At 41.7% G+C, this 12,633-nt stretch overlaps 1 long non-coding RNA gene across 1 annotated transcript; it reads right to left on the bottom strand.

Annotated features, from left to right (window-relative positions):
• Positions 1-1,243: 1,243 nt before the first annotated feature.
• Positions 1,244-3,040, bottom strand: LOC126811325 (uncharacterized). The gene is made up of 3 exons (XR_007675566.1): positions 2,922-3,040; positions 2,153-2,356; positions 1,244-1,367 (listed from the first exon to the last, which is right to left on the bottom strand). It is a non-coding gene; the product is annotated as an uncharacterized LOC126811325 (long non-coding RNA).
• Positions 3,041-12,633: the final 9,593 nt, after the last annotated feature.

The following is a 12,633-nucleotide window of genomic DNA, read 5'->3' as shown; positions in this document are numbered from 1 at the left end:
ACAGATTACAGCAGAATTCTCTTTATCACACACTATAATAAGTTTACTATGAATAAAAAATAGAGTTTGTTTATGAATGAAATCGTGATACATATTTTCATTTTAAGAAATATGTATTTCACTCCACCATTCAAAATAAATGTAGAGCTTAAAGCAAAAGAATCGTAATACATTATTCTTTAAAGAAAAAAGTCAAAGAAATCTACTAAAATTTATTATGAACACAGCCTGGCTGAGGTATCTTGCTAGTTACATTTTAATGACTATAGCAGATTCTGTACTCAAATTATATAATATCTGACCATACAGCAAAGTTCATCAAGTCAACCGTGAATACCTGTCAACGAGCCATCTTTAACAACCAATTTAGTCTGTTGGTCATTGGCTTAATTTTAGATTCTGAAATGCAGAAGTATATGTGTATATCAGCTAGAAGTTAGTACTAACAAGAAACAGGAGTAGTATCTGTGGCAGTTCAGCCACATTTTTACCAAGGAGAGTTGACGCCTTTGTTCTATTCAATAGATTGAATATGGTATTGTTATCCGAACAATGGGGATATGAATATAGATGAATAGGTATTGTTATAATGAACTCTTGTTTATCCTTTGACCTCGTTTGACTTCTGTTACGAGGTTAGCTGGAGGTCACGCATTGATTATTGTGGGTGAGTGGGGTGGGGTTGTCCCTTTATAGACAGCCGCGTCGGGGTTCGTGCTGAGGTCAGGTCGTGCGTGGTCTAGCGTTAAGGGCTAACGTTAAGATTGACCATTGATTGGATTGCGATAGTTTATCCGGGGTTGGTTACTTATACCCCCCCTTCCACTGAGTTACCCCCCCTCCCACATACCCCTTCACCCCAACGTCCCCCCCTCCCTCCCCCCCACCATTTCATTCCTCTATATTCTTCAATTAGTTACCCATACCCCTTCACCCCAACGTCCCCCCCCCACCATTTCATTCCTCTATATTCTTCAATTAGTGACAAGGCTAAGAAGCTAACAATGTTGGGGGGGGGGGGTTGACCATTGATTGGATTGCGATTGTTTATCCGGGGTTGGTTACTTATACCCCCCCCCTTCCACTCAGTTACCCCCCCCCCTCCCACATACCCCTTCACCTCAACGTCCCCCCCCCCACCATTTCATTCCTCTATATTCTTCAATTAGTGACAAGGCTAAGAAGCTAACAATGTTGGGGGGGGGGGGTCAATTTTTAATTTTTCATTTGCATTTTAAAGAGACGGTAAGTTCCAATCGGCCAATTCCCTGTAGGTTTCTAGAATGTCCATTGGCTTCTTAAACCCCGGATTCGTGTCTGCCACCAACCTCAAGCGTGCCAATATATAGTCCGTGTATGCTAACAATCTGCAGAAAAGAACAAAACAAATAGGTATCAGTTAAATAAAGCAATATTAATATTATAAGAATAGCATTGATTACAGTCTCGGGTTCGCTAACCTAGAGGTCGCCTGTTCGATCCCTGCATTGGCTGAGAAAGTTCACCCCGATTTCTGGCGGGGTTTCCCCATTGGCCGTGATTCAGGTCGGAGGTCCTGACAAGGACGGCAGTCTAGTCGTTCGGATGGGGCGAAAAACTGAGGTGCCGTGTGTACACATTGTCGTGCAGGTAAAAGATCCCTTGGCCGTCGGAAATCGATATAAGAGTAGGCCGTAGTCGTGCTACCCGGGCAAAATTTCACTCATAGCACACTGTCTGGCTTATGCCCTGTCCTTCCTTAGCACACGTTAGGAGTAGAACAGTAGGATTTTAACCCCCCCCCCCCTATTTCGTTTCATTTAGGTATTGACGGCGAGGTGTGCGTGGGGGCGGGGGGTATACACGCAAGCATCTTCAAATGGCGGGAGGTGAAATGAAGTGAGACGTTTAACAGCCTCGTTGTTTGTTTCCTATACCTAAATTAATGCCATAGGCTATATGGGTGTCGTTCAAAACAAAACTACGTTCAAGAATCGATACTTAGAAACCACAAACAAACACACGTGGCCTGTAAAGTACAGTCTGCTTGACTGAACATCCTTGAATGGGCAACCAGATACAGACAAGCCCCGCATTGCAACGGTAGTGACGCCCCCCCCCACCCCCACCCTCCTTTCTTCCGAAACACCATACAAGTAGTTAAAAAACTTACGTTTCTTTTTCCTGGCTAGGCGTGGCTGGTCTAGTCGGGATGAATGGGTTGTGGGTAGACAACAAAGCGTCCGCGTCCGTCAAAATACCCCGTAACTGTATTACAACATCAGGCGTGCCCAAGGAATGGGTATATGGTGCCAATGTTGTCGTAATCAGGCTAATGGTGCACAGTATAAAATTTCTAACATCAGCAATTGCATACCTTAAAAAAAGACAAAAATATAATATTAAAGATATTTTCACCGTAAAATATTTAGGCCACAGGGTGTGGTGTCAAGGGTTAACGATCTTTTACGCGTACATGACTATGTGCGGTTCTGCATTGTTTTCGGCCTATCCGGACGACTAGGCAACTGTCTTGCCAAGGGTTCGGCCCACATCACTGTCAAAAATCTTGTTTATGCAACGAATTCAACAACGGTATCCAACGACAGTTGCACGTATCGCTGTTAATCCATACAAGATGCATTATAGCCAAATTATGATAAATTAATTAGTTTGAAAATGTTTTTTAGACCGAATATATCGTCAAATCATACCGTACTCATACAATGTTATGCCTCTTTAAAAGCTTCAAATTATGTAGGGTCTAAGGCCCCCCCCACCCCTCATCTCCCCAACCCCCACACCCACCCACATGCTTTCAATCTAGACCCTACCCGTACCCGTACCCCGTAACTTAAAATAGAAATAACGATTACAGATTTTTTTTAAAAGTAGGTTTTGAATCAAAATTTTGAAAGAAAAAGAAAAAAAAAGTAACTTACATTTTAAATTATTTGTCTTTTTTGTATAGGCTTCAGGTGTTTTTGTCAAGTCTTTGTGTTTTGGTGTCGTATTCTTTTCAGCCACAAGTCGAAGTGACAATTTTCATAAGTACGGCTGTTTTTAAAGGGTATAGCATAATTTTATGACCAACTGCAAATTGTGGGTTCGAGAACTGTTTTTAAAATTTTCTTTTTAAAAATGAAATACATTAAAACTGAACAGTGGATGTAATGTGGGGTTTTAAAAAGGTTTAGAAAAACTATTGCCCGGACTGTCGCGACATAGGTTATAAACGGACGCCGGTTTTATAAAGAGTACTGTGTTAAATCAGTCAACCAGCACTATTTGAGGTGATTACCTTAAGGACAGCGTGACACCACTACGCGTCCCCATAATTATACCACCTTTCAGGTCGTGAGGTTTACCGCGAGTCATTGTAGTTACTCTGTCGACTGGAACTAAAGGATTAACGACCCCTTTACGAGACAAAGACACTGGTCAGAAGTTGGCGCTAAACAACCACGTGACCCATACTAACCAATCATGGAAGGGGCTCATGGTTCGTTGACCAAAATTGCGACAGTCATTTTAACGTCATTGAGGCCCGCTGACTTTGAAGAGGAAACACCACCCAACTCATGAGACTTTGTCTTTGAGTATACACGCCGTCATTATAGGAGACATTCGGAAAAAAATTAAGGTAAGTCTATTCTTTAAAGATACATTATGTAAGATTTTTTTTCGATATCATGCCAAAAAATATTCCAAAAATATTAGTCTAGATGTTATGAAAACATTTGGGGAATAATAATCAGGTCATTGGATATATTATTCGTTCTCTTAACCGTATCATAAACAAAACCAAGATGCTAGGGTGGGGAAATTATACTATTCAAAAAAAGTAGGGGATATTTGATTTTGGGGGCATAATACTAAAATATGCAAATGACTACGAAAAAAGTCACTATAGAACCTAACAGAAGAAACATTTCCAGTTACATGTGACGCCCAAACGCACCAATAGCTACCGCGTGGAATGCAGGTGATGCTTGGGATCATCATGGGGGTCCAACCCAAGATTTGCACGACTCTGACTTTGAATGTTACAGTCATTGTGGCATTGAATTCCAGGGTGGAAACATCAGTTTAATTGTTTTAGTGACCAGAAAACAAATTTTGATATGCGTCGGCTTAACCAAAATGAAAGGTTACGTGCCCTTGGCATGCTACAGATCGGCACAACACAGGCGGTTGTGGCGCGGACGATGAGAGAGAGAGAGAAATGGGGTTTAACGTCCACTCGACACAAACTAGGTCATTTCGGGACTAACATATGGTTTAATTTTATTTCAATAATTCGCTTGCGCGTAGGGGTCTTTAGCAGTGGGAGGAAACCGGAGGACCCGGAGAAAACCCACGAGGTTGGACAGGCGACCCTACTCCTTGTCACGTACAACCGGGGATTCGAAACCACACCAGTCGACTCAATGACAGACTTTATGATACAGCGCGCGCACGCTAACCATTCAGCCATCCAACCCCCCGCGCGGACGATGAATGTTTCTCAGTCTGTCATAAGCAGGCTATGGTCCAGATACCGTGATACACAATCTGTACAGGACAGACCACGCTCAGGTCGACGAAGGGCGACAACTCAAGCCCAGGATCGATTTATCCCTACCTTGGCCTTGAGAAATCGTGTCATCACAGCAAATCAGATCAGCGCTCGTCTTCAAACAGACACTGGTGTGAGAGTGAGTGGCCAGACGATTCGGAATCGACTGCATAGGGGTCACCTTCGCGCCCGACGTCCTCGCGTGATCCCTTGTTTGAGAGATCATCACATTCAGGCAAGACGTCGTTGGTGTAGGGACCGTCAACACTGGGATAATCGACGCTGGAGCAATGTGATGTTTTCAGATGAGTCAAGGTTCACTGTTGATTTTTTGGACAGACGTAGGAGGGTGTGGCGTCGTCGAAACGAGCGCTTCCAAGACGTTAACGTCATCAGACATGATCGATTTGGGGGTGGTTCTGTTATGGTGTGGGGAGGCATCACTGTTGCTGGAAGAACGGCTTTACATGTTGTTGCAGGACGTGTTACAGGCCAGTACTACCGGGACAACATCTTGGCAGTCCATGTTGTGCCGTTCGCACGACGTCATGGCCGCCGTTTCATCTTCCAGGATGACAACGCAAGATGTCACAGGGCCAGGATCGTTACAGGTTACCTCCAACAACAGAACATCACCACATTACCTTGGCCAGCACTGAGTTCCGACCTCTCCCCCATCGAGCATGTCTGGGACATGCTTGGACAGAGGTTACGTCAACGTCAACAACGTCCTGCCAATGTCCAAGAACTTGCTGCTGCGTTGCAACAGGAATGGGACAATCTGGACCAAAATGACCTTAGACGTCTCATTAGGAGTATGCCACGTCGGATCAATGCTTGTTTGGCAAACAGAGGAGGATTTACCCGTTACTGACTTGGTTGTGATGCTGTGGTAACTTTGCTGTTTGACCCCGAGTATCATTTTACCCTTATAATGGTCAGTCTGTGCCTTACTTAGTCTAACGATCATTTGGAATAAATCGATGAATGTGAACTTCATTTCATTTTGTCATTTGTTTCTTCGTCAGTTTCATTAGGTGACTTTAATAACACTTAAAAATCAAATATCCCCTACTTTTTTTGAATAGTATATTTAATGGAAAAACATTTCTACTACATAAAGAAAATCAACAGCTTATTTAATCGTTCATACTATTGTTCAGGGTGTGAAAAACCATATTCTAATAAGAAATACCATGTGTGTAAAGCGATATGTCGAAGCTGCAAGCAGTTAGTAGCCTGTCCTCTGGATAGGCCGCGAATACAGTGTGAACTTTGTCACCGTTATTTTAGAGGCAAAAAGTGCTTGGAGAGACATAACCAAAATGTTCCGTTATACACAGTGTCGACGTGTATGAAATATAGGGCGTGCTTAAAGTGTTATACAACAATAGACACCCACGAAGAGGATGCGATTAATAAGCACACCTGTGACGTGCACAAATGTCGTAATTGTATGCAACTGTGCAAGCCTAATCATAGATGCTATATGAAACGGTTATCAGAGGAGGTTGAAGGTGAGACTATCAAATATTTTGTTTTTTATGACTTTGAGACTATTTTGGATGAAGATAATATACACGTTCCTATATTATGCATTGCTCATCGCGTGTGTCCTTTATGTTTGGAGATAGATATTAACGCGCCGTGTGTCGGCTGTAACTTAAAAAACTCCCAGAGAAAGTGGATTTTTTTATGGTAAATATTGCGTTGCAGAGTTTTGCCGTTGGATAATTCAGACCGAAATAAATGTCGACCTCGAAGGTAAAAAAACGACCGTTCTAACACACAGGCATTCCAGATTCATAGCACATAACAGTCAAGCTTTCGATGCTCTATTTGTATTGAGATATTTCGTCACACATACTAGAATTCTACCTGAAATCATTGCAAACGGGTCTAAAATCATTTGTATGACTATACCCGGTAATATACGTTTTTTAGATAGCCTAGCGTTTATGCATATGAAACTTGCAGATTTTAGCAAAACATTTGATTTACCTGTTGCGAAGGGTATATTTCCGTATGCATTCCTTAAAATCGAAAATCTGAAATATAAAGGCGTAATGCCCTCGATAAGTTTTTACGAAACTATGTCATCTATGTCACCTAGTGACGCTAAGTTTGAATTGGTGCGATACTGTAAAGCGGATGTTGATCTTCTACGGTTAGGCGCGGCTAACTATAGAAAGCTTTTCATGGAATTAACCAAAATATCGCCATTTCAAAAGGCTATTACGATTGTATCCTTGTGTAACCTCGTCTATCGGCGAAAATTCTTACCCCCCTTCACGATAGCTATAGAGCCCCAGGGTCAGTATGTATCCGCCCGCAAATATTCAAATTCATGTATACGGTACATGCAATATCTTGAATATGTTGAAAATCGCCATATACAACACGCCCGTAACGGTGGTGAAAAGGTCATTTTCAATATGTCTGTAGATGGTTGGTATATGGAAAATAACATCGAGGTGTGTATCGAATACTTAGGCTGCGTTTTCCACGGGTGTCTCTGTATCAAAAACAGAGATCAACCCTCTCCATACAATAACAAAACCATGGACGCATTGTACGAGGAGCACCTGGCCCGTTTGGAGAGGTTGAAGGCTCCGAACAGACGTATTCGATGTATATGGGAATGCGAATACAAGCGCCTCACAAATACCCCTATGTATTTAGCCTTTGAAGCGTTCACCCCCACCTTGACAGAACCCTTGCAAGTACGTGACGCCTTCTATGGAGGGAGGACGAACTTATTGAAATTTTATCACAAGGCCCGTGAAAACGAAAGAATCCGTTACCTGGACTTCACGTCGCTTTACCCTTTCGTAAATAAAAGAATGCTATATCCGGTCGGGCACCCCATGATTATTCTGCGTGACTTCGATATTTTGGAGAATTATGTAGGTTTCGTTAAATGTCAAATTCTACCGCCCCGCTCCTTATATATTCCAGTCCTACCGTTTAGGGCTAATGGTAAGCTACTGTTTCCACTGTGTTCTAAATGCGCTTTGAACCGAAACAAAGAGCCCTGTACTCACAATGACGACGATAGGGCGCTGACGGGAACTTGGGTTATATTTGAAGTTATCGCCGCAATTAAAAAAGGTTACAGCCTGGTTAATATTTTCGAGGTGTGGAATTTCCCACACACGCGCCGATATTGCAGCAACGATGCTCCGATTAATCAGAAAGACTACGATATCCATATCCCCACAATTAAAGACAATTACGAGGATATAGCTGAAAAGGATATATTTGACCAACTACCCGAAAAAGACCTGTTCAGCGAATATATCAATATGTTTCTCAAAATTAAACAAGAGAGTTCAGGGTATCCAAACGCTCTTAATCCTTCGTGTACCTCGTGTGATAATCTAGATACGTGTTGTCATATCGATTGGGGTGATCTCGAACGAAAACGTGCGGCGTATATTAAAGCTTACGAACAACACGAAAACATTACTCTCGAAGCAAATAAAATATCTAAAAACCCCGGGCTACGATATGTATCAAAGATCTGCTTAAACAGTTTATGGGGAAAATTCGCTGAACGAACAGATACAAGAGTACACGCTGCCCTCGTGCACGACCCAACCGTCTTCTATGATTATCTTTATGACGGCACAAAGATTGTCAAAAATATCGAAATTCTCAATGAAGAAATGGTCTTGGTCCAATATACAGACCGCCAAGATCTTGTCCCTGTCGCCCCTCACGTAAATGTACCTATAGGCGCTTTCACCGCCGCTTACGGACGTATGAAACTGTACGAATATTTAGATAAATTGAACCATCGGGTTCTGTATTTTGATACCGATTCCATCATTTTCACAGATACCGCCAATGATACCCCTGTAAAAACCGGGGTTTATTTAGGAGAACTTACGGACGAAATAGACCCCGACTGCCATATACTTGAATACGTCGCTACCGCCCCCAAATCCTACGCTTTGAAAATAGAAAATAAAAAAACACGTGAAATCTCTTACACCATAAAATCTAAAGGTATTACGTTTAACCATGATGTCAGTCAACGTATCGAGTTTCGAACGTTTGTTGAATTAGTACATGATCACTGTCGTAAGGTCAAAGTCACATACCCGAAAGCTTTCCACCGCAGTAAAGTGTTTGTGGTTTCTATGAAAGAGAAGTCAAAAACCTTATCATTCAATTACGATAAACGCGTAATCTCGTATATTGTAACACCATTTGTTGATAACCCTGTGTATATGCGATATAAAAGATATAAAAAAGAAAAGCCATTTGTTTTGTTTTTTCTAAAAAAACATTGTATTCATCTATTCAGCATCTAGAGTTACATTTTAGCTTGTAGGGGTGGTTATATAGGTATGGACATTTACATTTTAAATCTAAGAGCAACAAAACGATGGACATATCTGTCATTCTCACGGTGGTTTCGAGAAAATGTATTTACAATTCTTTTCATACTCTTACCCCTGCAGCGGTGATAGGCGTAAAAGACACAATATTGCCCACAAACATCACTGAACAATCCTTGCAGGCGACGTTTGTTATATAACAGAGGCAACCCCGTTTTTTTAACCCTGTGCATGACATCCCCGTGATAAGGCTTGAACCCGAAAGAGTCGAAATATTCCACCCCTTGACTGCCCACATAAAGAAGTAACCAATGTTCCCCTATTTTGTTGGCGGTATGAGAATTGTAAATGTACACGCCCGGTTGTAGGGTCCTGGGTAGCTTATCCCGAGCAAATACCCCTCGAAAATAAGCGGCTGTATGGGGGTCACTTTTCAAAATAGTCGTCAGCTGGTCTGTATTCATCTCAAAAGTCTGTTATAACATTTCGAGCACTGTCTATCTCGATCTTATTTTCAAACTCGCTGTATAGAATCACGTTCACAGTAGACGGCAAGGGGGTCCCGAATCGAACTTCGAGTTTAGCATTACCAGTTTTGGTTAGATGTACTGTGTTGTCGTCAGAGAGTTCTGGTGTATAATCGAAACAGAATATGCAGAAACCTTTTCTGTAAGCATTCAGGGTAATTACAGGGCCCTTGTCTTGAAAAAGGCTAGACGTCCCCGAAAATAATGTATTGAATGATCTTGTATATCCAAACCCCAAAGCTTCGCTGAAATTGGGGGTCAAAGGCCTAGCGAAAACATCTTCACCGTTAACCTGGAGTGATATATGGTTAATGTCAACATTTTGCAACCTGAAGGGGTTATGTTCCACACTACCTGAAAATGCCTGGTTACTCACAAATGCCACAAGAACTCGACGAGGCGTTTGCCCCAAGAACAGATTGTCTTTATCCAAACTACGATTCCCTGCAGGTATGGTAAAACTTTTTACATCTACACGTCGAATAGGGTAAACGGCATTTCGTTTCATCAGAGCTGCGCCATGTGCCACGATAACCTAGGGGTTCAGTTTTAATCTCCGGATAAAAAGTAACGCCTTTTCTATGACTACTTTGAAGGCATCGGCATCTACCATGAGACAAAAAGCATCTTTAGACCTCACCATTCTAACTCTAAGATCAATGCCATTAAGTAAGTATTTATTCTGACTGAACAAGTCCAAGTGTAACTTTCCAACCATGTCCACCGTCTTGCTCAATGAAAAATATCTGGATCTACCCTTAAACCCGGCATTACCCCCCGCGTCTGATACATCATGACTGTCGAATTGTCCAGGGGTGTCTAAACGCCACATGCACGATAATAGGTGAGATTTTTGGGCGTCACTGCCGTAACTGAGGGGGTTCTCCAGATAACAACGGTAGGGATTGACGGCGGCAGGCTGAGAGATTCTCTTTCCATTTAGGGTTACGTCGACTTGACTAAACAGACTGTGTAAGAAATTATTCACAGGACCTACATTAGCGTCGTCTGCTATATTTGTACCGTTGCCATTGGTTATTTTGGCCCGGACGGTAAAAAAACTTTGTGCCAAATCAAGATATTCATCACCGGACCCCGACATGTAAAATTCAAGAGGGGCTCCACTGTCTAGATTAGATATAGGGTGATATTCGTGCCATTTTCCACTTTCGAAATCTATTTTGGTATTTGGGTGTGAAAATAATTCTAACCCTGTGGATACACATTCACATGATCTAGGATCGATCATTTTTTGAACGCCTAAAGTGATCTGGATATCAGCTAAATATGTCTAGGGCTGCTTTTTTTCGTCTCTTCTTGTTCTTTCCCCTGTTATTTTTTACACGTTTGACCGAACCGCGCGGTGTAAAGTGTCTTATGGGACTAAGTGCCCTTGTACCTAGATCCCGACCCGCCTGCAGCAAGTGGTGTTTAGCGGAGGTCCTTAAATTTTTACCCTGAAGAACATCGCCGTAGTTAACGCTTTTTTTCCAACAGTTCTGGCTGCAGACTTTAAGAGAGGGGTTGCAGCTCTAAATAAGCTTGATAGAACTGAACCGACACCATATCCTTTCTGATAAGGGGTACCACTGTATACAGGAAAGCCTTCACCCGTTTGACTTAGATAATAACGACGTACTTTGGTTTCATCACACCTATAAGGGTGAAGACATGTCATTATTCTTCGCGTCTAAAGTGTAATTTAACTAAAACTACACCAAATTCAAATGGCACTAATTTCCCCAATTCTGTGTAAAGGCCGAGTTCAATTGTGTCTATGTAGGTCTGACTAACTGGTATATAATATGGTGTGTCAAAGGTTTTATAGACTGCCGAACCGAAGGGTTTAGTCAGGTCAACTTGTATTGCTCGTAATAATGGGGCGCTTTTATCACCGACCAACTGATTTTCAATAATATCCGTGTAAATGAAAATATTGTGAAAATTGGAATCTAAATCGACCTTTGCATCACTTTTCACACTGCTTGTAAATTCATTCTCTTTCATGAAACCAAATATTCTGGCCAAATTGGTAGATAAATGTACTTTTCGTCCGTCTTTTCCCAAAAGTAATAATATATGCCCATCGGTATCTTTCATAATAGATAGCGACGCTCCAACTTCCAAAGCAGCTTTATTAAGGTGGTTGATTATGTCATTACCTGTGTCGTAGTACCCGTCGGGTACCGCAAAACGTAAACGGTGTGGCCCCTCATTTCCAGTCTTACTTCTGTATGAAAGCCAACAATCTTGGATAAAGATCTTGTTCCAACTGCAAGGGTAGTGAATCTCCACGAGAGAACATGTCCATGCGCCTTCTAATTGAATTGGTTTTGCTAATTTGGTAGTATAATGACTAATCTTATTATTAGAAAAATATCTTTCACTATTATTTGAAGGTAATATTAAATAGAAACTTTCTCTTTCGGACATGGTTGTCTAATTCTGACTTGCCTGATACGATTGTCGTTTGGGAGGTGTGGGGTAGGGCTGGACGGTATACACACCCTTTTAAGTAAAAATATTACAACCTCGATGAATTGTTAATCGTTAACTCTTTGTTTAGCATCACGGTATTCGAAATTTCAACAATTATCATAGCCAGTATGAGGAGCCCCGTGAATATATAAAGAAACAACTCGCACAATGCGTCATCGCAGTTGGGTCTCTTTACCTCTTGTAAAAACGTACGGGCACGGTTGTGAACTCGAGGGTTTAACGTTGTCATTTTCGACGGATATCCGACGCTTTTACCCAACTATCAAAGGCTTTACCGTAACCTTTCCACCGAACTAATATATATTTTGAATCGCGTACCGTCTTTCTAGAAATGACTTGTTCGATATCGTAATGTTTAGGTGGTATAACGTTGATCAGTTCTTCACGATAAAATGTACCTTTTACCGCAACACCTTGTAGGTCATTTATTTTATACAAGACTCGATCCCGGCGCAATCTCTGAACCACTTGAAATATTTCTTCGCTGTAAGACCCCAAATAATCTTTTTTAAACGGATGTTTAGACCCGGATATTCGCACATAGTCACCAACATTTAATGTGTATTTCTCTCTTTTGTTTTCGTGTGGTTTCTTTTTGTAAAGAACGTCGAGCACTCTATCTTGGTTGGCCGGTGTCACATTAGTCGGGGCTATTTGTATGCTACGGTGTTTCGCATTGTTGTAGCCCTTGACTAGCTTTTGTAAAACGCCCATGTAACGGTAC

The sequence above is a fragment of the Patella vulgata genome, chromosome 2 (assembly GCF_932274485.2).
Source record: "Patella vulgata chromosome 2, xgPatVulg1.2, whole genome shotgun sequence".
Classification (NCBI taxonomy): domain Eukaryota; kingdom Metazoa; phylum Mollusca; class Gastropoda; family Patellidae; genus Patella; species Patella vulgata.
The sequence above is the reverse complement of the archived record's forward strand: the minus strand, read 5'-3'. Positions and strand labels throughout refer to the sequence as shown.